Raw genomic sequence first — 26471 nt, forward strand, 5'->3', positions numbered from 1 at the left:
AGACGAGGTTGAACAAGGTATAGAGTGATACCGAAGATCAAACCTCGGACAAGTAAAATATCGCGAGACAAAGGGAATTGGTAATATATGTGAATGGTTTATTCGATCACTAAAGTCATCGTTGAATATGTGGGAGCCATTATGGATCTCCAGATCCCGCTATTGGTTATTGGTCGGAGTGAGTACTCAACCATGTCCGCATAGTTCTCGAACCGTAGGGTGACACACTTAAAGTTGGATGTTGAAATGGTAGTACTTGAATATGGAATGGAGTTCGAATATTTGTTCGGAGTCCCGGATGAGATCCCGGACATCACGAGGAGTTCCGGAATGGTCCGGAGAATAAGATTCATATATAGGATGTCATTTTATGTGAAATAAAATGTCGCGGAAGGTTCTATGGAAGGTTCTAGAAGGTTTTAGAAAAGTCCGGAAGAAACCACCAAGGAAGGTGGAGTCTGAAGGAGATATGCCCTAGAGGCAATAATAAAGTGGTTATTATTTATATCTTTATGTTTATGATAAATGTTTATATATCATGCTAGAATTGTATTAACCGAAACATTAGTACATGTGTGATATGTAGACAAACAAGAAGTCCCTAGTATGCCTCTTAAACTAGCTTGTTGATTAATGGATGATTAGTTTCATAATCATGAACATTGGATGTTATTAATAACAAGGTTATGTCATTGTGTGAATGATATAATGGACACACCCAAATTAAGCGTAGCATAAGATCTCGTCATTAAGTTATTTGCTATAAGCTTTTGATACATAGTTACCTAGTCCTTATGACCATGAGATCATGTAAATCACTTATACCGGAAAGGTACTTTGATTACACCAAACACCACTGCGTAAATGGGTGGCTATAAAGGTGGGATTAAGTATCCGGAAAGTATGAGTTGAGGCATATGGATCAACAGTGGGATTTGTCCATCCCGATGACGGATAGATATACTCTGGGCCCTCTCGGTGGAATGTCGTCTAATGTCTTGCAAGCATATGAATGAGTTCATAAGAGACCACATACCACGGTACGAGTAAAGAGTACTTGTCAGGAGACGAGGTTGAACAAGGTATAGAGTGATACCGAAGATCAAAACCTCGGACAAGTAAAATATCGCGAGACAAAGGGAATTGGTAATGTATGTGAATGGTTCATTCGATCACTAAAAGTCATCGTTGAATATGTGGGAGCCATTATGGATCTCCAGATCCCGCTATTGGTTATTGGTCGGAGTGAGTACTCAACCATGTCCGCATAGTTCTCGAACCGTAGGGTGACACACTTAAAGTTGGATGTTGAAATGGTAGCACTTGAATTATGGAATGGAGTTCGAATATTTGTTCGGAGTCCCGGATGAGATCCCGGACATCACGAGGAGTTCCGGAATGGTCCGGAGAATAAGATTCATATATAGGATATCATTTTATGTGAAATAAAATGTCGCGGAAGGTTCTATGGAAGGTTCTAGAAGGTTCTAGAAAAGTCGGAAGAAACCACCGCGGCCGGTGGTGTCCACATGGGACTCCACCACCCTGGCCGGCCAGCCCGAGATGGGGTGGTGTCCCATGTGGTGTCCACCAGGGGGGGGCGGCCACCCCCACATGGGAGGTGGGAATCCCACCTTTGGGTGGGAGTCCTAGTTGGGCTAGGTTTCCCCTCCTATGGAAGGTTTTGGTTTCGGGTCTTATTCGAAGACTTGGACACCAACACTTGGGATCCACCTATATAATGAGGGGCCAAGGGAGGGGGCCGGCCACCCCAAGACCATAAGCTGGCCGCCCCCTTGAGTGGCCGGCCACCCTCCCAAACCCTAGCTTTGCTCCTCCACTCCATATTGCCCGCGTAGCTTAGCGAAGCTCCGCCGGACTTCTACATCGCCACCGACACCACGCCGTCGTGCTGTCGGATTCAAGAGGAGCTACTACTTCCGCTGCCCGCTGGAACGGGGAGGTGGACGTCGTCTTCATCAACAACCGAACGTGTGACCGAGTACGGAGGTGCTGCCCGTTCGTGGCGCCGGAACCGATCGTGATCAAGATCTTCTACGCGCTTTTGCAAGCGGCAAGTGATCGTCTACCGCAGCAACAAGAGCCTCCTCTTGTAGGCTTTGGAATCTCTTCAAGGGTGAGACTCGATACCCCCTCGTTGCTACCGTCTTCTAGATTGCATCTTGGCTTGGATTGCGTGTTCGCGGTAGGAAAATTTTTGTTTTCTATGCAACGTTATCCTACAGTGGTATCAGAGCCGTGTCTATGCATAGATGGTTGCACGAGTAGAACACAATGGTTTGTGGGCGTTGATGCTCTTGTTATCTTTAGTTTGAGTACTTTGCATCTTTATGGCATAGTGGGATGAAGCGGCTCGGACTAACTTTACATGACCGCGTTCATGAGACTTGTTCCTCGTTCGACATGCAACTTGTATTGCATAAGAGGCTTTGCGGGTGTCTGTCTCTCCTACTATAGTAAAGATTCAATTTACTCTTCTATTGAAAACATTAGTATCAACGTTGTGGTTCATGTTCGTAGGTAGATTAGATCTCTCTCAAAACCCTAAACCACGTAAAATATGCAAACCAAATTAGAGACGTCTAACTTGTTTTTGCAGGGTTTGGTGATGTGATATGGCCATAATGTGATGATGAATATGTATGAGATGATCATTATTGTATTGTGGCAACCGGCAGGAGCCTTATGGTTGTCTTTAAATTTCATGTTGAGTAGTATCTCAAAGTAGTTGTAATAGTTGCTACTTGGAGGACAATCATGAAGACGGCGCCATTGACCTTGGTGCTACGCCGACGATGATGGAGATCATGCCCGAAGATGATGAAGATTATGTCCGTGCTTTGGAGATGAAGATCAAAGGCGCAAAGACCAAAGGGCCATATCATATCACATATGAACTGCATGTGATGTTAATCCTTTTTATGCATCTTATTTTGCTTAGATCGCGACGGTAGCATTATAAGATGATCCCTCACTAAAATCTCAAGATAATAAAGTGTTCATCCTTAGTAGCACCATTGCCAAGACTTGTCGTTTCGAAGCATCTCGTGATGATCGGGTGTGATAGAATCAACAAGTGCATACAACGGGTGCAAGACAGTTTTGCACATGCGGATACTAAGGTGGCCTTGACGAGCCTACCATGTACAGACATGGTCTCGGAACACGTGATACCGAAAGGTAGAGCATGAATCATATGGTTGATATGATGAACACTTTGAGTGTTCGCCATTGAAATCACACCTTGTCTCGTGATGATCGGACATAGGTGCGGTGGATTTGGTTCGTGTGATCACTAAGACAATGCGAGGGATATTGTTTTGAGTGGGAGTTCATCTAGGGTTTTAATTATGTTGAATTAAAATTTGAACTCAATTTGTCATAAACTTAGTCTAAACTATTGCAAATATATGTTGTAGAGATGGCGTCCCCAATCAATTTTAATCAGTTCCTAGAGAAAGAGAAACTTAAGAGCAACGGTAGCAACTTCACCGACTGGTTCCGTCATGTGAGGATTTTCCTCTACGGCGGAAATCTGCAATTTGTGCTTGATGCACCGCTAGGTGACCCTCCTGCAGAAGATGAATCCGATGAAGTAAAAGCTGTTTACGCAACTCGGAAAACTCGGTACTCTCAAGTTCGGTGTGCCATCTGTGCGATGGAATCCGATCTTCAAAAACGTTTTGAGCACCATGATCCTCATGAGTTGATGAATGAGCTGAAAGCTATATTCGAGACTCATGCGGCAGTGGAATGCTATGAAGCATCGAAACATTTCTTCAGCTGTATGATGGAAGAAGGCAGCTCCGTTAGTGAGCACATGCTCGCCATGACCGGGCATGCGAAGAAACTTCATGACTTGGGAATAGTGATTCCTAACAGACTGGGGATTAATCGTGTCCTTCAATCACTGCCACCAAGTTACAAGAACTTTGTGATGAACTACAATATGCAGAACATGAACAAGGAGTTACCTGAACTCTTTGGCATGCTAAAAGCTGCTGAGATTGAGATCAAGAAAGAGCACCAAGTGTTGATGGTCAACAAGACCACCGGTTTCAAGAAACAGGGCAAGTCTAAGGGAAAATTCAAGAAGGGTGGCAAGAAAGCTGCCACGCCTCCTATGAAACCTAAGAACGGCCCTAAGCCCGATGCCGAGTGCTATTACTGCAAGGAGAAGGGACACCGGAAGCGTAATTGCTCCAAGTATCTCGGCTGATCCGAAGAGCGGCCTTGTCAAGAAGAAGAAAGAAGGTATATCTGATATACACGTTATAGATGTTTATCTCACTGGTTCTCGTTCTAGTACCTGGGTATTTGATACCGGTTCGGTTGCTCATATCTCAGAACTCGAAACAGGAACTAAAGAATAAACGAAGACTCTTGAAAGATGAAGTGACGATGCGCGTTGGAAATGGATCCAAAGTCGATGTGATCGCTGTCGGCACACTTCCTCTACATCTACCTTCGGGATTAGTTTTAAGCCTAAATAATTGTTATTTTGTACCCGCGTTGAGCATGAACATTATATCTGGATCTTGTTTAATGCAAGACGGTTATTCATTCAAGTCTGAGAATAATGGTTGTTCTATTTTTATGAATAATATCTTTTATGGTCGAGCACCACAAAAGAATGGCTTATTTCTGTTAGATCTCGATAGTAGTGATACGCATATACATAACATTGATGCTAAGCGAATTAAACTTAATGATAATTCTACTTATATGTGGCACTGTCGTCTTGGTCATATTGGAGTGAAACGCATGAAGAAACTCCATACCGATGGATTACTTGAATCACTTGACTTTGAGTCATTTGATAGATGCGAAGCATGTCTAATGGGAAAAATGACTAAGACTCCATTTTACGGTATGATGGAGCGAGCTACGACTTATTGGAAATCATACATACCGATGTGTGTGGACCAATGAGCGTAGCATCGCGCGGTGGTTATCGTTATGTTCTAACCTTCACAGATGATCTGAGTAGATATGGGTATATCTATTTCATGAAACATAAATCCGAAACTTTCGAGAAGTTTAAGGAATTTCAAAGTGAAGTAGAAAATCAACGTAACAAGAAGATCAAATTTCTACGATCTGATCGTGGAGGTGAATATCTGAGTTATGAGTTTGGCATGCATTTAAAGAAATGCGGAATACTTTCACAATTGACACCGCCGGGAACACCTCAACGAAACGGTGTGTCCGAACGTCGTAATCGAACTCTCTTAGATATGGTTCGTAGTATGATGTCTCTTACTGATTTGCCGTTATCATTTTGGAGTTATGCATTAGAGACAGCCGCATTCACTTTAAATAGAGCACCATCAAAATCCGTAGAAACGACACCGTATGAATTATGGTTTAATAAGAAACCTAAGCTGTCGTTCTGAAAGTTTGGGGTTGCGAAGCCTATGTAAAGAAGTTACAACCGGACAAGCTAGAACCCAAAGCGGAGAAATGCGTCTTCATAGGATACCCTAAGGAAACTATAGGGTACACTTTCTATCACAAATCCGAAGGCAAAATCTTTGTTGCTAAGAACGGAACCTTTCTTGAGAAAGAATTTCTCACTAAAGAAGTGACTGGAAGAAAAGTAGAACTCGATGAGATTGATGAATCTATACTCGTTGATCGAGTAGCGCGAGATCGGAAATTGTACACTGTGCCGCCTACACCGGCAACGAGAGGAAGCTAATGATAATGATCATGAAACTTCGAACGAGGAAACCATCGAACCTCGCAGAGATCGACAAGGGAACGTGCCACTCCCGATTGGTATGATCCTTGTCTAAATGTCATGATTGTGGATAACAATGATGAGGACCTGCGACATATGAAGAAGCGATGAAGAGCCCAGATTCCAACAAATGGCAAGAATCCAAGAAAACCGAAATGGGATCCATGTATGATAACAAATACTGGACTATCGTAGACATACCAGATAGCCCAAAGGCAGACGAGAATAAAAGGATCTTCAAGAGAAAAACAGATCTTGATGGTAATATTACTGTCTATAAAGCTCGACTTGTCGCAAAGGGTTTCCGACAAATTCAAGGAGTTGACTACGATGAGACTTTCTCACCTGTAGCGAAGCTAAAATCTGTGAGGATTTTGTTAGCAATAGCTGCATTTTTCGATTATGAGATTTGGCGAGATGGATGTCAAAACGGCATTCCTTAATGGAGACATTGAGGAAGAGTTGTATATGGTACAACCCAAAGGTTTTGTCGATCCTAAAAATGCTGACAAAGTATGCAAACTTCAGCGTTCAATCTATGGACTGAAGCAAGCATCAAGAAGTTGGAACCGACGCTTTGATAAAGGGATCAAAGTCTTCGGGTTTTTTCCGTGTCAGGGAGTGGCCTGTATTTACAAGAACGTGAGTGGGAGCTCGTAGCATTCCCGATATTATATGTAGATGACATATTATTGATCGGGAATGATATAGAACTATTAAGCGTTGTTAAGGGTTATTTGAATAATAGTTTTTCAATGAAAGACCTTGGTGAAGCATCGTATATATTAGGCATCAAGATTTATAGAGATAGATCAAGACGCCTAATAGGGCTATCACAGAGTACATATCTGGACAAGATTCTAAAGAAGTTTAGAATGGACGAAAGTAAGAAAGGGTTCTTACCTATGTTACCAGGCAAGGTATTGAGTAAAACTCAAGGACCGGCTACAATGAGAAGAAAGAGAAAGGATGAGTAACATCCCCTATGCCTCGGCAAAGAGGATCTATCATGTATGCCATGCTATGTACTAGACCGGATATAGCACATGCCGTTAGTTTGACTAGCAGATATCAAAGTGATCCAGGAATGGAACATCGGACAGCGGTCAAGAATATCCTAAAGTACTTGAAAAGAACTAAGGATATGTTTCTTTGTTATGGAGGTGACCAAGAGCTCGTTGTAAACGGTTACACCGATGCAAGTTGGAACACTGATCCTGATGACTCTAAGTCACAATCTGGGTACGTGTTTATATTGAATGGTGCTGCAGTAAGCTGGGCAAGCTCGAAGCAGTGCACGATGGCGAAGTCTTCAACAGAATCAGAGTACATAGCGGCTTCAGAGGCTTCATCAGAAGCGGTATGGATGAAGAGGTTCATTGTAGAGCTCGGTGTGGTTCCTAGTGCATTGGACCCATTAATCATTTATTGTGATAACATGGGTGCCATCGCCAATGCACAAGAGCCAAGGTCACACAAGAGGCTGAAACATATCAAGCTGCGTTACCACTCGATTCGCGAGTACATCGAAGATGGAGAAGTAAAGATTTGCAAAGTACACACTGATCTGAATGTAGCAGATCCATTGACTAAAGCTCTCCCTAGGGCAAAGCATGACCAACACCAGAATGCCATGGGTGTTAGGTATATTACAATGTAATCTAGATTATTGACTCTAGTGCAAGTGGGAGACTGAAGGAGATATGCCCTAGAGGCAATAATAAAGTGGTTATTATTTATATCTTTATGTTTATGATAAATGTTTATATATCATGCTAGAATTGTATTAACCGAAACATTAGTACATGTGTGATATGTAGACAAACAAGAAGTCCCTAGTATGCCTCTTAAACTAGCTTGTTGATTAATGGATGATTAGTTTCATAATCATGAACATTGGATGTTATTAATAACAAGGTTATGTCATTGTGTGAATGATATAATGGACACACCCAAATTAAGCGTAGCATAAGATCTCGTCATTAAGTTATTTGCTATAAGCTTTTGATACATAGTTACCTAGTCCTTATGACCATGAGATCATGTAAATCACTTATACCGGAAAGGTACTTTGATTACACCAAACACCACTGCGTAAATGGGTGGCTATAAAGGTGGGATTAAGTATCCGGAAAGTATGAGTTGAGGCATATGGATCAACAGTGGGATTTGTCCATCCCGATGACGGATAGATATACTCTGGGCCCTCTCGGTGGAATGTCGTCTAATGTCTTGCAAGCATATGAATGAGTTCATAAGAGACCACATACCACGGTACGAGTAAAGAGTACTTGTCAGGAGACGAGGTTGAACAAGGTATAGAGTGATACCGAAGATCAAAACCTCGGACAAGTAAAATATCGCGAGACAAAGGGAATTGGTAATGTATGTGAATGGTTCATTCGATCACTAAAAGTCATCGTTGAATATGTGGGAGCCATTATGGATCTCCAGATCCCGCTATTGGTTATTGGTCGGAGTGAGTACTCAACCATGTCCGCATAGTTCTCGAACCGTAGGGTGACACACTTAAAGTTGGATGTTGAAATGGTAGCACTTGAATTATGGAATGGAGTTCGAATATTTGTTCGGAGTCCCGGATGAGATCCCGGACATCACGAGGAGTTCCGGAATGGTCCGGAGAATAAGATTCATATATAGGATGTCATTTTATGTGAAATAAAATGTCGCGGAAGGTTCTATGGAAGGTTCTAGAAGGTTCTAGAAAAGTCCGGAAGAAACCACCGAGGAAGGTGGAGTCCACATGGGACTCCACCACCATGGCCGGCCAGCCCTAGATGGGGTGGAGTCCCAAGTGGACTCCACCATAGGGGGGCCGGCCACCCCCCACATGGGAGGTGGGAATCCCACCTTTGGGTGGGAGTCCTAGTTGGGCTAGGTTTCCCCCTCCTATGGAAGGTTTTGGTTTCGGGTCTTATTCGAAGACTTGGACACCAACACTTGGGATCCACCTATATAATGAGGGGCCAAGGGAGGGGGCCGGCCACCCCAAGACCATAAGCTGGCCGCCCCCCTTGAGTGGCCGGCCACCCCCTCCCAAACCCTAGCTTTGCTCCTCCACTCCATATTGCCCGCGTAGCTTAGCGAAGCTCCGCCGGACTTCTACATCGCCACCGACACCACGCCGTCGTGCTGTCGGATTCAAGAGGAGCTACTACGTCCGCGGCCCGCGGGAACGGGAGGTGGACGTCGTCTTCATCAACAACCGAACGTGTGACCGAGTACGGAGGTGCTGCCCGTTCGTGGCGCCGGAACCGATCGTGATCAAGATCTTCTACGCGCTTTTGCAAGCGGCAAGTGATCGTCTACCGCAGCAACAAGAGCCTCCTCTTGTAGGCTTTGGAATCTCTTCAAGGGTGAGACTCGATACCCCCTCGTTGCTACCGTCTTCTAGATTGCATCTTGGCTTGGATTGCGTGTTCGCGGTAGGAAAATTTTTGTTTTCTATGCAACGTTATCCTACAGAGTCCACATGGGACTCCACCTCCATGGCCGGCCAGCCCTAGATGGGGTGGAGTCCCAAGTGGACTCCACCATAGGGGGCCGGCCACCCCCCACATGGGAGGTGGAAATCCCACCTTTGGGTGGGAGTCCTAGTTGGGCTAGGTTTCCCCCTCTTATGGAAGGTTTTGGTTTCGGGTCTTATTCGAAGACTTGGACACCAACACTTGGGATCCACCTATATAATGAGGGGCCAAGGGAGGGGGCCGGCCACCCCAAGACCACAAGCTGGCCGCCCCCCATAGAGTGGCCGGCCACCCCTCCCAAACCCTAGCCGCCCCCCTCTCCTCCATATTGCCCGCGTAGCTTAGCGAAGCTCCGCCGGACTTCTTCACCGCCACCGACACCACGCCGTCGTGCTGTCGGATTCAAGAGGAGCTACTACTTCCGCTGCCCGCTGGAACGGGGAGGTGGACGTCGTCTTCATCAACAACCGAACGTGTGACCGAGTACGGTGGTGCTGCCCGTTCGCGGCGCCGGAACCGATCGTGATCAAGATCTTCTACGCGCTTTTGCAAGCGGCAAGTGAACATCTACCGCAGCAACAAGAGCCTCATCTTGTAGGCTTTGGAATCTCTTCAAGGGTGAGACTCGATAATCCCCTCGTTGCTACCGTCTTCTAGATTGCATCTTGGCTTGGATTTCGTGTTCGCGGTAGGAAAATTTTTGTTTTCTATGCAACGTTATCCTACAGTGGTATCAGAGCCGTGTCTATGCATAGATGGTTGCACGAGTAGAACATAATGGTTTGTGGGCGTTGATGCTCTTGTTATCTTTAGTTTGAGTACTTTGCATCTTTGTGGCATAGTGGGATGAAGCGGCTCGGACTAACTTTACATGACCGCGTTCATGAGACTTGTTCCTCGTTCGACATGCAACATGTATTGCATAAGAGGCTTTGCGGGTGTCTGTCTCTCCTACTATAGTGAAGATTCAATTTACTCTTCTATTGAAAACATTAGTATCAACGTTGTGGTTCATGTTCGTAGGTAGATTAGATCTCTCTCGAAAACCCTAAACCACGTAAAATATGCAAACCAAATTAGAGACGTCTAACTTGTTTTTGCAGGGTTTGGTGATGTGATATGGCCATAATATGATGATGAATATGTATGAGATGATCATTATTGTATTGTGGCAACCGGCAGGAGCCTTATGGTTGTCTTTAAATTTCATGTTGAGTAGTATTTCAAAGTAGTTGTAATAGTTGCTACATGGAGAACAATCATGAAGACGGCGCCATTGACCTTGACGCTACGCCGACGATGATGGAGATCATGCCCGAAGATGATGGAGATCGTGTCCGTGCTTTGGAGATGAAGATCAAAGGCGCAAAGACAAAAGGGCCATATCATATCACATATGAACAGCATGTGATGTTAATCCTTTTATGCATCTTATTTTGCTTAGATCGCGACGGTAGCATTATAAGATGATCCCTCACTAAAATCTCAAGATAATAAAGTGTTCATCCTTAGTAGCACCGTTACCAAGTCTTGTCGTTTCGAAGCATCTCGTGATGATCGGGTGTGATAGATTCAATAAGTACATACAACGGGTGCAAGACAGTTTTGCACATGCGGATACTAAGGTGGCCTTGACGAGCCTAGCATGTACAGACATGGTCTCGGAACACGTGATACCGAAAGGTAGAGCATGAATCATATGGTTGATATGATGAACACTTTGAGTGTTCGCCATTGAAATCACACCTTTTCTCGTGATGATCGGGTTTAGGTGCGGTGGATTTGGTTCGTGTGATCACTAAGACAATGCGAGGGATATTGTTTTTGAGTGGGAGTTCACTTAATTTTTTAATTATGTTGAATTAAAATTTGAACTCAATTTGTCATAAACTTAGTCTAAACTATTGCAAATATATGTTGTAGAGATGGCGTCCTCAATCAATTTTAATCAGTTCCTAGAGAAAGAGAAACTTAAGAGCAACGGTAGCAACTTCACCGACTGGTTCCGTCATGTGAGGATCTTCCTCTCTGGCGGAAATCTGCAATACGTGCTTGATGCACCGCTAGGTGACCCTCCAGCAGAAACAGAAACCGATGAAGTAAAGAATGTTTACGCGACTCGGAAAACTCGGTACTCTCAAGTTCAGTGTGCCATCCTATGCAGTCTGGAATCCGATCTTCAAAAACGTTTTGAGCACCACGATCCTCATGAGTTGATGAAAGAGTTAAAGACTATTTTTGAAACTCATGCGGCCGTGGAATGCTATGAAGCATCGAAACAATTTTTCAGCTGCATGATGGAAGAAGGTAGCTCCGTTAGTGAGCACATGCTCGCCATGACCGGGCATGCGAAGAAACTCAGTGACTTGGAAATAGTTATTCCTAACAGACTGGGGATTAATCGTATCCTTCAATCACTGCCACCTAGTTACAAGAACTTTGTGATGAACTACAATATGCAGAACATGAACAAAGAGTTACCTGAACTCTTTGCCATGCTTAAAGCTGCTGAGATTGAGATCAAGAAAGAGCACCAAGTGTTGATGGTCAACAAGACCACCAGTTTCAAGAAACAGGGCAAGTCTAAGGGAAAATTCAAGAAGGGTGGCAAGAAAGCTGCCACGCCTCCTATGAAACCTAAGAACGGCCCTAAGCCTGATGCTGAGTGCTATTACTGCAAGGAGAAGGGACACTGGAAGCGTAATTGCTCCAAGTATCTGGCTGATCTGAAGAGCGGCCTTGTCAAGAAGAAGAAAGAAGGTATATCTGATATACATGTTATAGATGTTCATTTCACTGGTTCTCGTTCTAGTACCTGGGTATTTGATACTGGTTCGGTTGCTCATATTTGTAACTCGAAACAGGAACTAAAGAATAAACGACAACTGCTGAAAGATGAAGTGACGATGCGCGTTGGAAACGGATCCAAGGTCAATGTGATCGCAGTCGGCACACTTCCTCTACATCTACCTTCGGGATTAGTTTTAAGCCTAAATAATTGCTATTATGTACCTGCGTTGAGCATGAACATTATATCTGGATCTTGTTTAATGCAAGACGGTTATTCATTCAAGTCTGAGAATAATGGTTGTTCTATTTTTATGAATAATATCTTTTATGGTCGAGCACCACAAAAGAATGGCTTATTTCTGTTAGATCTCGATAGTAGTGATACGCATATACATAACATTGATGCTAAACGAATTAAACTTAATGATAATTCTACTTATATGTGGCACTGTCGTCTTGGTCATATTGGAGTGAAACGCATGAAGAAACTCCATACTGATGGATTACTTGAATCACTTGACTTTGAGTCACTTGATAGATGCGAAGCATGTCTAATGGGAAAAATGACAAAGACTCCATTTTCTGGTATGATGGAGCGAGCTACTGACTTATTGGAAATCATACATACCGATGTGTGTGGACCAATGAGCGTAGCATCGCGCGGTGGTTATCGTTATGTTCTAAACTTCACAGATGATCTGAGTAGATATGGGTATATCTATTTCATGAAACATAAATCCGAAACTTTCGAGAAGTTTAAGGAATTTCAAAGTGAAGTAGAAAATCAACGTAACAAGAAGATTAAATTTCTACGATCTGATCGTGGAGGTGAATATCTGAGTTATGAGTTTGGCATGCATTTAAAGAAATGCGGAATACTTTCACAATTGACACCGCCGGGAACACCTCAACGAAACGGTGTGTCCGAACGTCGTAATCGAACTCTCTTAGATATGGTTCGTAGTATGATGTCTCTTACTGATTTGCCGTTATCATTTTGGAGTTATGCATTAGAGACAGCCGCATTCACTTTAAATAGAGCACCATCAAAATCCGTAGAAACGACACCGTATGAATTATGGTTTAACAAGAAACCTAAGCTGTCGTTCCTGAAAGTTTGGGGTTGCGAAGCCTATGTAAAGAAGTTACAACCGGACAAGCTAGAACCCAAAGCGGAGAAATGCGTCTTCATAGGATACCCTAAGGAAACTATAGGGTACACTTTCTATCACAGATCCGAAGGCAAAATCTTTGTTGCTAAGAACGGAACCTTTCTTGAGAAAGAATTTCTCACTAAAGAAGTGACTGGAAGAAAAGTAGAACTCGATGAGATTGATGAATCTATACTCGATGATCGAGTAGCGCAAAGATCTGGAAGTTATACCTGTACCGCCTACACCGGCAACAGAGGAAGCTAATGATAATGATCATGAAACTTCGAACGAGGAAACTACTGAACCTCGCAGATCGACAAGGGAACGTGCCACTCCTGATTGGTATGATCCTTGTCTAAATGTCATGATTGTGGATAACAATGATGAGGACCCTGCGACGTATGAAGAAGCAATGATGAGCCCAGATTCCAACAAATGGCAAGAAGCCATGAAATCCAAAATGGGATCCATGTATGATAACAAAGTATGGACTTTGGTAGACTTACCTGATAGCCGAAAGGCTGTCGAGAATAAATGGATCTTCAAGAGAAAAACAGATGCTGATGGTAATATTACTGTCTATAAAGCTCGACTTGTCGCAAAGGGTTTCCGACAAATTCAAGGAGTTGACTACGATGAGACTTTCTCACCTGTAGCGAAGCTAAAATCTGTGAGGATTTTGTTAGCAATAGCTGCATTTTTCGATTATGAGTTGTCACATCCCGAAATTTTCTAAATTTTGGAATGTAAAATAAAAATAAATTAAATGCTTGATTGTTTGAATTTGATTGAAAATTCACAAAGAATTAAAACTTTTTAAAGTTATTAACAAGGTAATTCCAAAATAGTGTTTTCAAAGACTTGTGGTTTTAAAGTATTTTCAAAATCAAACTCATCCTTGCTTTCAAAGCTTTGAAATCCTTAAGGAATTTGTATTTGAGAAAACAAACCCCTAAGAAAGCTCTATTTGCAAAATAATGACTAAGTAGCAATATAGGCCAAATGTATATAACTTATTAAAAAAGTTTTTGTAAAAATATAGTAGTTTTCATAAATCTTAGTTTCAAAAGGTTTTCTAACAATACTCTATTCTGTTCGGAGGTTTTGAAACTTATAAAATATTTTATTTGAGAAAACATTAAACCCTAAAAGGGGCACTATAGCCACATAGACATGTATGTCAAATTTTGGTTTTATAAAGTTTATATTTTTGATCCAAATTTAGTCTCATATTAAAGTATTTTTCATAACGATTCCAACGATATCTTATTTGCATTTTTCTGATTTTATTTAAAGCCTCAAAATGAATTTCAAATTTCTGGTATAAAAAAAAAAAGCGCGCCGGCCACTCCGGCCCAGCGGCCCAGCGCCCGCCCGCGCGCCCCGCACGGCGCCACGGCCCACTCGGCCGGTCGCCCCGCCCAGGCCACGCCACGGCCCAGGCGCGGCACGCACGCATGCGGCCAGTGCATCCGCCGCACTATTCCTTTTACTTTTTCTTTAGTCCCACCTCGCCCGTGTAGGCAAAATCGCTCCAACCCGTAGGCTATATAAACACTCCAATAGGCAGCCCAAAAACACACAGCCCGCGCATCTCCTCTCTCTTTCTCTCCACGCGCAAACGCCGCGACCCAGCTATTTGTGACGCAACATCTGCAACGCTATTTGGGAAACGCTGCGACCCGACGCATTCCTCGCCCGGTAAATAATCTATTTCCGCTCTTTTTACGTAGATTGTTATACTTAACTTTCCAATTTTATTTCTTTAGATCTACATATCCGTTTAGAATAGTGGTTTTTCCGTTAAGTTTGTAATTAGATCCTCTATAACTTTCATGTAGAAAGTTTTTCTATCTGAGCAACTTGTTCGGACAACTTTTCGTACACCATTAGAACTGTGACCACTTATGTTTAGTTTTGTAAAATTCATATCTTAAGTTCTATCCATCGGATTTCGACAAACCCTATACCGTCGGAATCGGTAAATCACGTAGATCATCTTTGACATATTGTGTGGCAGTTTCGCCCACTTTATTTTCGCAGTACCACTATGTTCCGTAACATCATCTATAAAATAAATTCTACCAACTTTTCCCGAGAGATTCTTTTGGCGATACGCTCATAATGGAATTCTCCACAACTTCCGTGTAGAAAGGTCTTCCATCCGGAAAACTTCTTCTAATAACTTTTCGCGAAAAGTGTAGTCCTATAACTGGTTTCAACATAGTTCCTTTAGCCAAAATAATCTTTATGATCATACCCATCTTCCAAGACCAGTTATAAATCTTTATCATGTTCACAGATAATGCATAGCTTACCCCTGGTTGTCTTGTTCATGATTATTCAAATAACAATTGAGTTATTTGAGTAAAGTGTGATATGTCCTAGTTTAGATTTTACCTTGCTTTAGTAGGGTGGAGATACTCTACTCATATCACATGTGTTGAACTCTTGTTATACATTAGGCTCCGCAAACCAAATCTCGATATCATTCATGCCTATACAACCTCATGCCATTCAACCCCTCCACTTAGTTTGAACTATTCAATTTTCAAATGAGTTACTTGAGTAGTTCAATATATAATTAGTTCATATCCAATTCTATGTGTGACCTTGTGCTACTCTGATAAGTGTTGTCACACTATGTCAATTGCATAAGCATTGCTTTACAGTACTTCATTCACTATCACCACCATCCAAAAATCTTTGAATCACTTTGCAAATATTCATATTCAAATATGGGAATTTGAGTATGTATCTGTTATCGATTCTATAATCCCTTCTCAACGTGATTCTTTTGTGAAGGTGAAACTTATGATCTCATCCGCACACCAATGACACTAGACACTTTACCTTGAACCAATATCGTGTCTATCCAGATTCATTTTCATTCACTCCTTTGACTTAGTTTACAATTATTCAACTTACAAATGAGTAAATTGAGTAATTCTATATATCATTTGTTTATACCCAAGCCTATGTGTAGTTCATACTATTTTGAGTAATTGTTGTCACACTTATTTAATAGTATTGTTCTTGCACTATTTGTCACTTATGTGATTCAATTCACATGAGCCGTTTCAAATTCTTTTCATGCTCTTGTAAAGCATAAAGAATCTTCAATTATATCTTGGATAATCCATCTCTTTCTAATCATGTGACTTTCGTCCAAACTCTCACCGCCATATCTTGCAAGCCAAACCTCATGCCACACCTTAGTAGCATAGAGCGATTTTCGATTGTTGTCTTGTTTGATTTTGTGGTTGTTGTTGAATAGAGTGTTTATGTTGTGCTATATTTTATGTTATAGTTTGTACGGAGAGGCACGTATTTTGATTAAGAGAAGTGAACGCGCTTTGACTACCAAAAGGCAAGTGACACTCAAATCCTACTTATTTTCTTTATGCATTAGTGTTTTGAAACTAGTATGCATGGTAGGATTTTGATTTCGAAAGAAAAGTATTATGCTATGCTTAGCAAACCCTAGTAGTGTGTAGCTACTCCTGAACCTATTGATAGGATACTTTATTTCTGCTCTGCAATATCAAATGCCAAATGTTGTTTCATTGTTTTGATTGTGATGGTTTGAAAAGTGAAAATTAACAACCTTAATGAAACACCTGGGTGGATTGGTTGAATGGTGGGCGGCTACTCAGGGCCACGGTGTGGTTGTCGTCGCCTGAGGGTACGTGGCTACTCAGGGCCACTTTGTGGTTGTCGTCGCCTGAGGGTACGTGGCTACTCAGGGCCATATCGTGGTTGTCTTCGCCTGAGGGTGCGCATAAGTTGAGTGGCTACTCAGGGCCACTTTGTGGTTGTCGTCGCCTGAGAGTGCACTTGTGGTTGGCCACTCAGGATTAAAGAGATTATTATGTCGTCTATGTTTAGATAGCTTCCAGTGCAGCCTTATGGTATTATGGGCTCTGCCGGGATTAAGTAAGTTGTGAGGCCAAACTTGTTGCTAGACATGATGATGTGGCTTGCAACCAAACGGGAACGGGTCTAGCTGGTTATGGTTGAAGCCTCCTTCTGAAAGATCTTGTCTCATTTCTTCTCTTGGGAAGGGTGGGTCGTAAGGTGAAAGTGCACAACCTCTCGAGAGTAAACCTAAGATCTTAGCCGTGTCCCCGGTTATGGACAATTTGAGCTTCTAGGCAAGGAATGTACGGAAGAATCTCATCACCTTTTCTGAATGTATTTAAAATTTGATCACCCTTGTAAAACTCATGGGAGATGTAACCATGTGATTATTCTAAAACCCATGGAGGATTTAACCATGGTGTGATTTCATAATGACATTCAAAGATTTTCAAAATGTTTTGTTTTAAATAAAATATAGGATAAAATTGGCTTTATGCAAATTTGCCTAAACTCCACTAGCCAAATATCATGTAGATAGTCATGCCTGAAAACTGCCACCATATAAGTGTCATTTGCCAGTACATCATTGTACTGACCTCCATTCGTGGGGCTGCATATTCAAACGTGCAGAATTTTCTGAGGAGAAGTACGTGGTAGGATCTCGAGTCTACATTCCAACATGACTGCCTGTGGCACATGAAGATGATGAAGGCTCATTGCTGATTTACTTTCCGCTGTGTTTATTCTGAGCTAGTCCATGTGACTATGCAAATTGTAAGGTTTTATTGTACCCTCTGGATCAACGATGTAGTAATTTGATACTATTGCAATGATTACTATATTTTGTAATGTGTGTGCTATCAGTGATCCCGGGAATAGCACTATACACAGGTATCATGCCTTTATTAAAAGGTAGGGTGCTACAGAATGGTATCAGAGCATAGTGTTGCCTGTAGGATCGAGACCCTAGGTTTGGATTAGAAATAGGAAGACCCTAGGATGAAATTTTTCTAAATCCTATTTTGATCAAAAAGATGTTTGATTTGTGAACTTCTGGTATTCTCATCTATTCCATCTTCAAAATTGTTTTCCGCTCACTTTAGATGACCCCCTTATCAAACTATCAACAAGGACCGATGAAGACCGTGTGCCTGAAGTGAGGAACTGATGCTTCATGTGATATTCTTCGACTCTGCAAGAAGTGTTTTCATGGAAGACCAATGAAGATTTGAAGAAAGACTCCGAAACAATTTGCACAGCACCCAAAGATACAACGAAGGAGTAGACGTGAAACTTGAAGCACGTGAGATATAAATAGACTAGACCACCATTAGTTTCTCTTTTAGAAAACCAACGATAGAGTAACAAAGTATTGATCTTACCAAATTGAGGTATGACCATACTAATTTGTTAGTGTTTGAAACAGATTGCTTGATGCTTGTTAGGTGTTGTTTGTAAAATGATTTGCCTTGAATCGATGTGTTTGGGTAGGAAATCTTCTTTAGACCTTTCTATCTATTCTCATCTATACCCAACCCAGAGAATGTTTTCTCGGCAACTCGCCATGAAGACAACAGTAGTGAAAACAACCTTGATATTTCCTATCAAGATGAAGAAGAGTAGAGTAGGAGTTCCGCAAAACCCTAGCTAGGGATCGATAGAGGTGTTTTCAAAACAATTCAATAATGGGGATTGAAACATTGATTCAATTCTCCATGGAAGTTTTTTTTATCAAACTTGTGAGGTTGACCAAGTGTTAGAATACGAGATTCAATAAATCAAATGCGTAGTAATGATTTGGGTGCAGGATGAATTGATCACCATTCCTACTACTCTTATTATTCGCTTTCGTAATATTGACTTTGCGAATCTTGAGAGACATACCTACAAAATAGATGTCGACGAATAAGCCTAAAACATAGGGTGGAGAAATATTATACCCTTATAGTAGGCAAGTGCTGCCAAGCGTAGGACTACGTCTAGTTTGAAGATCTAGCCACTAGATGAAGAGTGGTGGAAAGTTGTCAGAGACACCAACATACAAAGGATGAAGGATGTCATGAAGTTTACGCATCTTGGTCTCCTGATTGACCTAAAGAGTGATCGTTAGTATCAAAATTAGTTCAACAACCAACCATTGGATTAGAAAGCCCTACTAAGAAGAAAACCTATTCAAATCACCTTGGAGAGATATGTGGTTCACTATAAATGAATAGATATTCGCCTATTGGATATTAACTTAGAAGCCTAAGCCATAGATGTTTTCCAAATATGACCTATTGTCAAGTCTTATCCTCGGATGAGCCAACTTATACAGAATGATCTTAGCCTCAACCCAAGACCTAAGACTACCTAAAAAAAAGTCGCTTTTAAGGGTGGTAGAAGCCGTATCCTTGGATTATGATTTTTACGCCAGATGCTGCATGAGATGGTATTTGGAGAAGGAATCACAAGTAGTTCCCCCTGAGTATAGTCCAGTAAAAGATAATGCCAATGGGATGAATACCCTCATAAGAATGGATTCAGTAGATGGTATGACCGCATATGGCTTAGTGTAACGTTTTCAAAGCCCAAGGTTAACTTCCGAAATCTCCTCGGAGATGTTAAAAAAAAAAGCAATAGTAAGTATGAACCTATTAGGAGACATGAACCCAAACCTTTTCTTTCTAGCCTATCTCCAATCTCGAGGACGAGATTTCTTTTAAGGGTGGTAATCTGTCACATCCCGAAATTTTCTAAATTTTGGAATGTAAAATAAAAATAAATTAAATGCTTGATTGTTTGAATTTGATTGAAAATTCACAAAGAATTAAAACTTTTTAAAGTTATTAACAAGGTAATTCCAAAATAGTGTTTTCAAAGACTTGTGGTTTTAAAGTATTTTCAAAATCAAACTCATCCTTGCTTTCAAAGCTTTGAAATCCTTAAGGAATTTGTATTTGAGAAAACAAACCCCTAAGAAAGCTCTATTTGCAAAATAATGACTAAGTAGCAATATAGGACAAATGTATATAACTTATTAAAAAAGTTTTTGTAAAAATATAGTAGTTTTCATAAATCTTAGTTTCAAAAGGTTTTCTAACAATACTCTATTCTGTTCGGAGGTTTTGAAACTTATAAAATATTTTATTTGAGAAAACATTAAACCCTAAAAGGGGCACTATAGCCACATAGACATGTATGTCAAATTTTGGTTTTATAAAGTTTATATTTTTGATCCAAATTTAGTCTCATATTAAAGTATTTTTCATAACGATTCCAACGATATCTTATTTGCATTTTTCTGATTTTATTTAAAGCCTCAAAATGAATTTCAAATTTCTGGTATAAAAAAAAAAGCGCGCCGGCCACTCCGGCCCAGCGGCCCAGCGCCCGCCCGCGCGCCCCGCACGGCGCCACGGCCCACTCGGCCGGTCGCCCCGCCCAGGCCACGCCACGGCCCAGGCGCGGCACGCACGCATGCGGCCAGTGCATCCGCCGCACTATTCCTTTTACTTTTTCTTTAGTCCCACCTCGCCCGTGTAGGCAAAATCGCTCCAACCCGTAGGCTATATAAACACTCCAATAGGCAGCCCAAAAACACACAGCCCGCGCATCTCCTCTCTCTTTCTCTCCACGCGCAAACGCCGCGACCCAGCTATTTGTGACGCAACATCTGCAACGCTATTTGGGAAACGCTGCGACCCGACGCATTCCTCGCCCGGTAAATAATCTATTTCCGCTCTTTTTACGTAGATTGTTATACTTAACTTTCCAATTTTATTTCTTTAGATCTACATATCCGTTTAGAATAGTGGTTTTTCCGTTAAGTTTGTAATTAGATCCTCTATAACTTTCATGTAGAAAGTTTTTCTATCTGAGCAACTTGTTCGGACAACTTTTCGTACACCATTAGAACTGTGACCACTTATGTTTAGTTTTGTAAAATTCATATCTTAAGTTCTATCCATCGGATTTCGACAAACCCTATACCGTCGAAATCGGTAAATCACGTAGATCATCTTTGACATATTGTGTGGCAGTTTCGCCCACTTTATTTTCGCAGTACCACTATGTTCCGTAACATCATCTATAAAATAAATTCTACCAACTTTTCCCGAGAGATTCTTTTGGCGATACGCTCATAATGGAATTCTCCACAACTTCCGTGTAGAAAGGTCTTCCATCCGGAAAACTTCTTCTAATAACTTTTCGCGAAAAGTGTAGTCCTATAACTGGTTTCAACATAGTTCCTTTAGCCAAAATAATCTTTATGATCATACCCATCTTCCAAGACCAGTTATAAATCTTTATCATGTTCACAGATAATGCATAGCTTACCCCTGGTTGTCTTGTTCATGATTATTCAAATAACAATTGAGTTATTTGAGTAAAGTGTGATATGTCCTAGTTTAGATTTTACCTTGCTTTAGTAGGGTGGAGATACTCTACTCATATCACATGTGTTGAACTCTTGTTATACATTAGGCTCCGCAAACCAAATCTCGATATCATTCATGCCTATACAACCTCATGCCATTCAACCCCTCCACTTAGTTTGAACTATTCAATTTTCAAATGAGTTACTTGAGTAGTTCAATATATAATTAGTTCATATCCAATTCTATGTGTGACCTTGTGCTACTCTGATAAGTGTTGTCACACTATGTCAATTGCATAAGCATTGCTTTACAGTACTTCATTCACTATCACCACCATCCAAAAATCTTTGAATCACTTTGCAAATATTCATATTCAAATATGGGAATTTGAGTATGTATCTGTTATCGATTCTATAATCCCTTCTCAACGTGATTCTTTTGTGAAGGTGAAACTTATGATCTCATCCGCACACCAATGACACTAGACACTTTACCTTGAACCAATATCGTGTCTATCCAGATTCATTTTCATTCACTCCTTTGACTTAGTTTACAATTATTCAACTTACAAATGAGTAAATTGAGTAATTCTATATATCATTTGTTTATACCCAAGCCTATGTGTAGTTCATACTATTTTGAGTAATTGTTGTCACACTTATTTAATAGTATTGTTCTTGCACTATTTGTCACTTATGTGATTCAATTCACATGAGCCGTTTCAAATTCTTTTCATGCTCTTGTAAAGCATAAAGAATCTTCAATTATATCTTGGATAATCCATCTCTTTCTAATCATGTGACTTTCGTCCAAACTCTCACCGCCATATCTTGCAAGCCAAACCTCATGCCACACCTTAGTAGCATAGAGCGATTTTCGATTGTTGTCTTGTTTGATTTTGTGGTTGTTGTTGAATAGAGTGTTTATGTTGTGCTATATTTTATGTTATAGTTTGTACGGAGAGGCACGTATTTTGATTAAGAGAAGTGAACGCGCTTCGACTACCAAAAGGCAAGTGACACTCAAATCCTACTTATTTTCTTTATGCATTAGTGTTTTGAAACTAGTATGCATGGTAGGATTTTGATTTTGAAAGAAAAGTATTATGCTATGCTTAGCAAACCCTAGTAGTGTGTAGCTACTCCTGAACCTATTGATAGGATACTTTATTTCTGCTCTGCAATATCAAATGCCAAATGTTGTTTCATTGTTTTGATTGTGATGGTTTGAAAAGTGAAAATTAACAACCTTAATGAAACACCTGGGTGGATTGGTTGAATGGTGGGCGGCTACTCAGGGCCACGGTGTGGTTGTCGTCGCCTGAGGGTACGTGGCTACTCAGGGCCACTTTGTGGTTGTCGTCGCCTGAGGGTACGTGGCTACTCAGGGCCATATCGTGGTTGTCTTCGCCTGAGGGTGCGCATAAGTTGAGTGGCTACTCAGGGCCACTTTGTGGTTGTCGTCGCCTGAGAGTGCACTTGTGGTTGGCCACTCAGGATTAAAGAGATTATTATGTCGTCTATGTTTAGATAGCTTCCAGTGCAGCCTTATGGTATTATGGGCTCTGCCGGGATTAAGTAAGTTGTGAGGCCAAACTTGTTGCTAGACATGATGATGTGGCTTGCAACCAAACGGGAACGGGTCTAGCTGGTTATGGTTGAAGCCTCCTTCTGAAAGATCTTGTCTCATTTCTTCTCTTGGGAAGGGTGGGTCGTAAGGTGAAAGTGCACAACCTCTCGAGAGTAAACCTAAGATCTTAGCCGTGTCCCCGGTTATGGACAATTTGAGCTTCTAGGCAAGGAATGTACGGAAGAATCTCATCACCTTTTCTGAATGTATTTAAAATTTGATCACCCTTGTAAAACTCATGGGAGATGTAACCATGTGATTATTCTAAAACCCATGGAGGATTTAACCATGGTGTGATTTCATAATGACATTCAAAGATTTTCAAAATGTTTTGTTTTAAATAAAATATAGGATAAAATTGGCTTTATGCAAATTTGCCTAAACTCCACTAGCCAAATATCATGTAGATAGTCATGCCTCCGGCTGCGCGTTCGGTTAATTCGGTTAATTCGGTTCGGTAAATACGGTCATTCGGTAAATACAGTTTCAATACTTCGGTAAATACGGTTTTGTACGAGAATACAGTTCGGTTTCGGTAATAACCAATAAATTTCGGTTAGGTTTCGGTAATAACCAAAATAACCAAAGTTGACGTGAATTTTTGAATGACAGAGAAATTTTGGCACGAAATTTTTAATAACAGTCAACTCTTGGCAATAACAAAAGTCTATCTGGACAAGTACAAATTTTGGCATGGCCATTTTAATTGAGCCAGAAAAGCATATTTACAAAATCACAAGACGATATATATTCTGTCAACTCACATAATCATGAGATAATAACATAATATATTTACAGGGAACATCTTACACGTCTGTAAGGAAATAGTTCAGCTAATAGGGTCGTATCTTGTGTAGACTGTCTAGGAAAATTTGCTTCATGGCTGCCATGAGTACTACCATCAAAGTGTGACATGGCTGCAGTAAAAGTAAAAGGTTATCAGCTCCAGCTTCAAACAAGGGTGCGTTTAGTATCAAATATTAACACAAGTATTAGTACTGAAGCGAGCAAGAGCATCGCACAAAGAAATTAGCCTGCTGGGTTAACTCCTCACGGACCTCACCTAGGCAATATGCAAGAATGCAATCTCGTGCGCTATGTAGCTCTAAGTCTCTAACAAACTAGCTGAATCTAGCCTAACAAGGAAAATCAAGCAATGGAATCAATCAGACCCAAAGTTACCTGGAGGGAACTCGCCTGTGACGTTCGAATTGGGAGCTCGAGGTCGCCGACTCGCCGTCGATTGGAACCGTGTTGCCGTAGAAGGGATGGAGCGATGGATGTGTTCGGCGCCGCCTCCGTGCGAGCGAGGCGAGGGGGCGTGTCAGCATGTGCGAGTGTGTGTGTGACAGCTTTGGATTGGGCTGGGCCTTGGCAAAACTGGAGCTGGGCTGGGATGCTGTATTTCGGTTAATTTCGGTAAAACTGCAGTTTTTCGGTTAATAACTGAAATAACCGAGTCACTTATGGTTAGCACTTTTGCTAACTTAAACCTAACTGCAAAACTGAAATAACTGAGTTTTGGTTACAGTTAGGTTTTTTTCGGTTCGGTTTTCGGTTTCGGTTCGGTTATGTGCAGTCGGAGTCATGCCTGAAAACTGCCACCATATAAGTGTCATTTGCCAGTACATCATTGTACTGACCTCCATTCGTGGGGCTGCATATTCAAACGTGCAGGATTTTCTGAGGAGAAGTACGTGGTAGGATCTCGAGTCTACATTCCAACATGACTGCCTGTGGCACATGAAGATGATGAAGGCTCATTGCTGATTTACTTTCCGCTGTGTTTATTCTGAGCTAGTCCATGTGACTATGCAAATTGTAAGGTTTTATTGTACCCTCTGGATCAACGATGTAGTAATTTGATACTATTGCAATGATTACTATATTTTGTAATGTGTGTGCTATCAGTGATCCCGGGAATAGCACTATACACAGGTATCATGCCTTTATTAAAAGGTAGGGTGCTACATGAGTTTTGGCAGATGGATGTCAAAACGGCGTTCCTTAATGGAGACATTGAGGAAGAGTTGTATATGGTACAACCCAAAGGTTTTGTCGATCCTAAAAATGCTGACAAAGTATGCAAACTTCAGCGTTCAATCTATGGACTGAAGCAAGCATCAAGAAGTTGGAACCGACGCTTTGATAAGGTGATCAAAGACTTCGGGTTTATACAGTGTCATGGAGATGCCTGTATTTACAAGAAAGTGAGTGGGAGCTCTGTAGCATTCCTGATATTATATGTAGATGACATATTATTGATCGGGAATGATATAGAACTATTAAGCAGTGTTAAAGGTTATTTGAATAATAGTTTTTCAATGAAAGACCTTGGTGAAGCATCATATATATTAGGCATCAAGATTTATAGAGATAGATCAAGACGCCTAATAGGGCTATCACAGAGTACATATCTGGACAAGATTCTAAAGAAGTTTAGAATGGACGAAAGTAAGAAAGGGTTCTTACCTATGTTACCAGGCAAGGTATTGAGTAAGACTCAAGGACCGGCTACGGCAGAAGAAAGAGAAAGGATGAGTAATATCCCCTATGCCTCGGCAGTAGGATCTATCATGTATGCCATGCTATGTACTAGACCGGATATAGCACATGCTGTTAGTTTGACTAGCAGATATCAAAGTGATCCAGGAATGGAACACTGGACAGCGGTCAAGAATATCCTGAAGTACTTGAAAAGAACTAAGGATATGTTTCTTTGTTATGGAGGTGACCAAGAGCTCGTTGTAAACGGTTACACCGATGCAAGTTGGAACACTGATCCTGATGACTCTAAGTCACAGTCTGGGTACGTGTTTATATTGAATGGTGCTGCAGTAAGCTGGGCAAGCTCGAAGCAGTGCACGGTGGCAAAGTCTTCAACATAATCAGAGTACATAGCGGCTTCCGGAGGCTTCATCGAAGCGGTATGGATGAAGAGGTTCATTGTAGAGCTCGGTGTGGTTCCTAGTGCATTGGACCCATTGATCATTTCTTGTGATAACATGGGTGCCATCGCCAATGCACAAGAGCCAAGGTCACACAAGAGGCTGAAGCATATCAAGCTGCGTTACCACTCGATTCGCGAGTACATCGAAGATGGAGAAGTAAAGATTTGCAAAGTACACACTGATCCGAATGTAGCAGATCCGTTGACTAAAGCTCTCCCTAGGGCAAAGCATGACCAACACCAGAATGCCATGGGTGTTAGGTATATTACAATGTAATCTAGATTATTGACTCTAGTGCAAGTGGGAGATCAAGGAGATATGCCCTAGAGGCAATAATAAAGTGGTTATTATTTATATCTTTATGTTTATGATAAATGTTTATATATCATGCTAGAATTGTATTAACCGAAACATTAGTACATGTGTGATATGTAGACAAACAAGAAGTCCCTAGTATGCCTCTTAAACTAGCT

General features: G+C 41.4%; 1 long non-coding RNA gene across 2 annotated transcripts in view; it reads left to right on the top strand.

Moving 5' to 3' along the window:
• LOC139833309 (uncharacterized) overlaps nucleotides 1-24978 on the top strand; it is a 45966-nt gene extending 20988 nt beyond the window's left edge. The window contains exons 1-2 of one of the 2 annotated variants that reach the window (XR_011748776.1): nucleotides 21860-22429; nucleotides 24725-24978. This is a non-coding gene — a long non-coding RNA (uncharacterized lncRNA). Of the gene's footprint in view, nucleotides 1-21859; nucleotides 22430-24724 lie in introns of those variants that run through there. The other variant, XR_011748777.1, reaches the window with a different exon arrangement.
• Nucleotides 24979-26471: the final 1493 nt, after the last annotated feature.

The sequence above is a fragment of the Lolium perenne genome, chromosome 7, assembly GCF_019359855.2.
Source record: "Lolium perenne isolate Kyuss_39 chromosome 7, Kyuss_2.0, whole genome shotgun sequence".
NCBI classification, from domain to species: domain Eukaryota; kingdom Viridiplantae; phylum Streptophyta; class Magnoliopsida; order Poales; family Poaceae; genus Lolium; species Lolium perenne.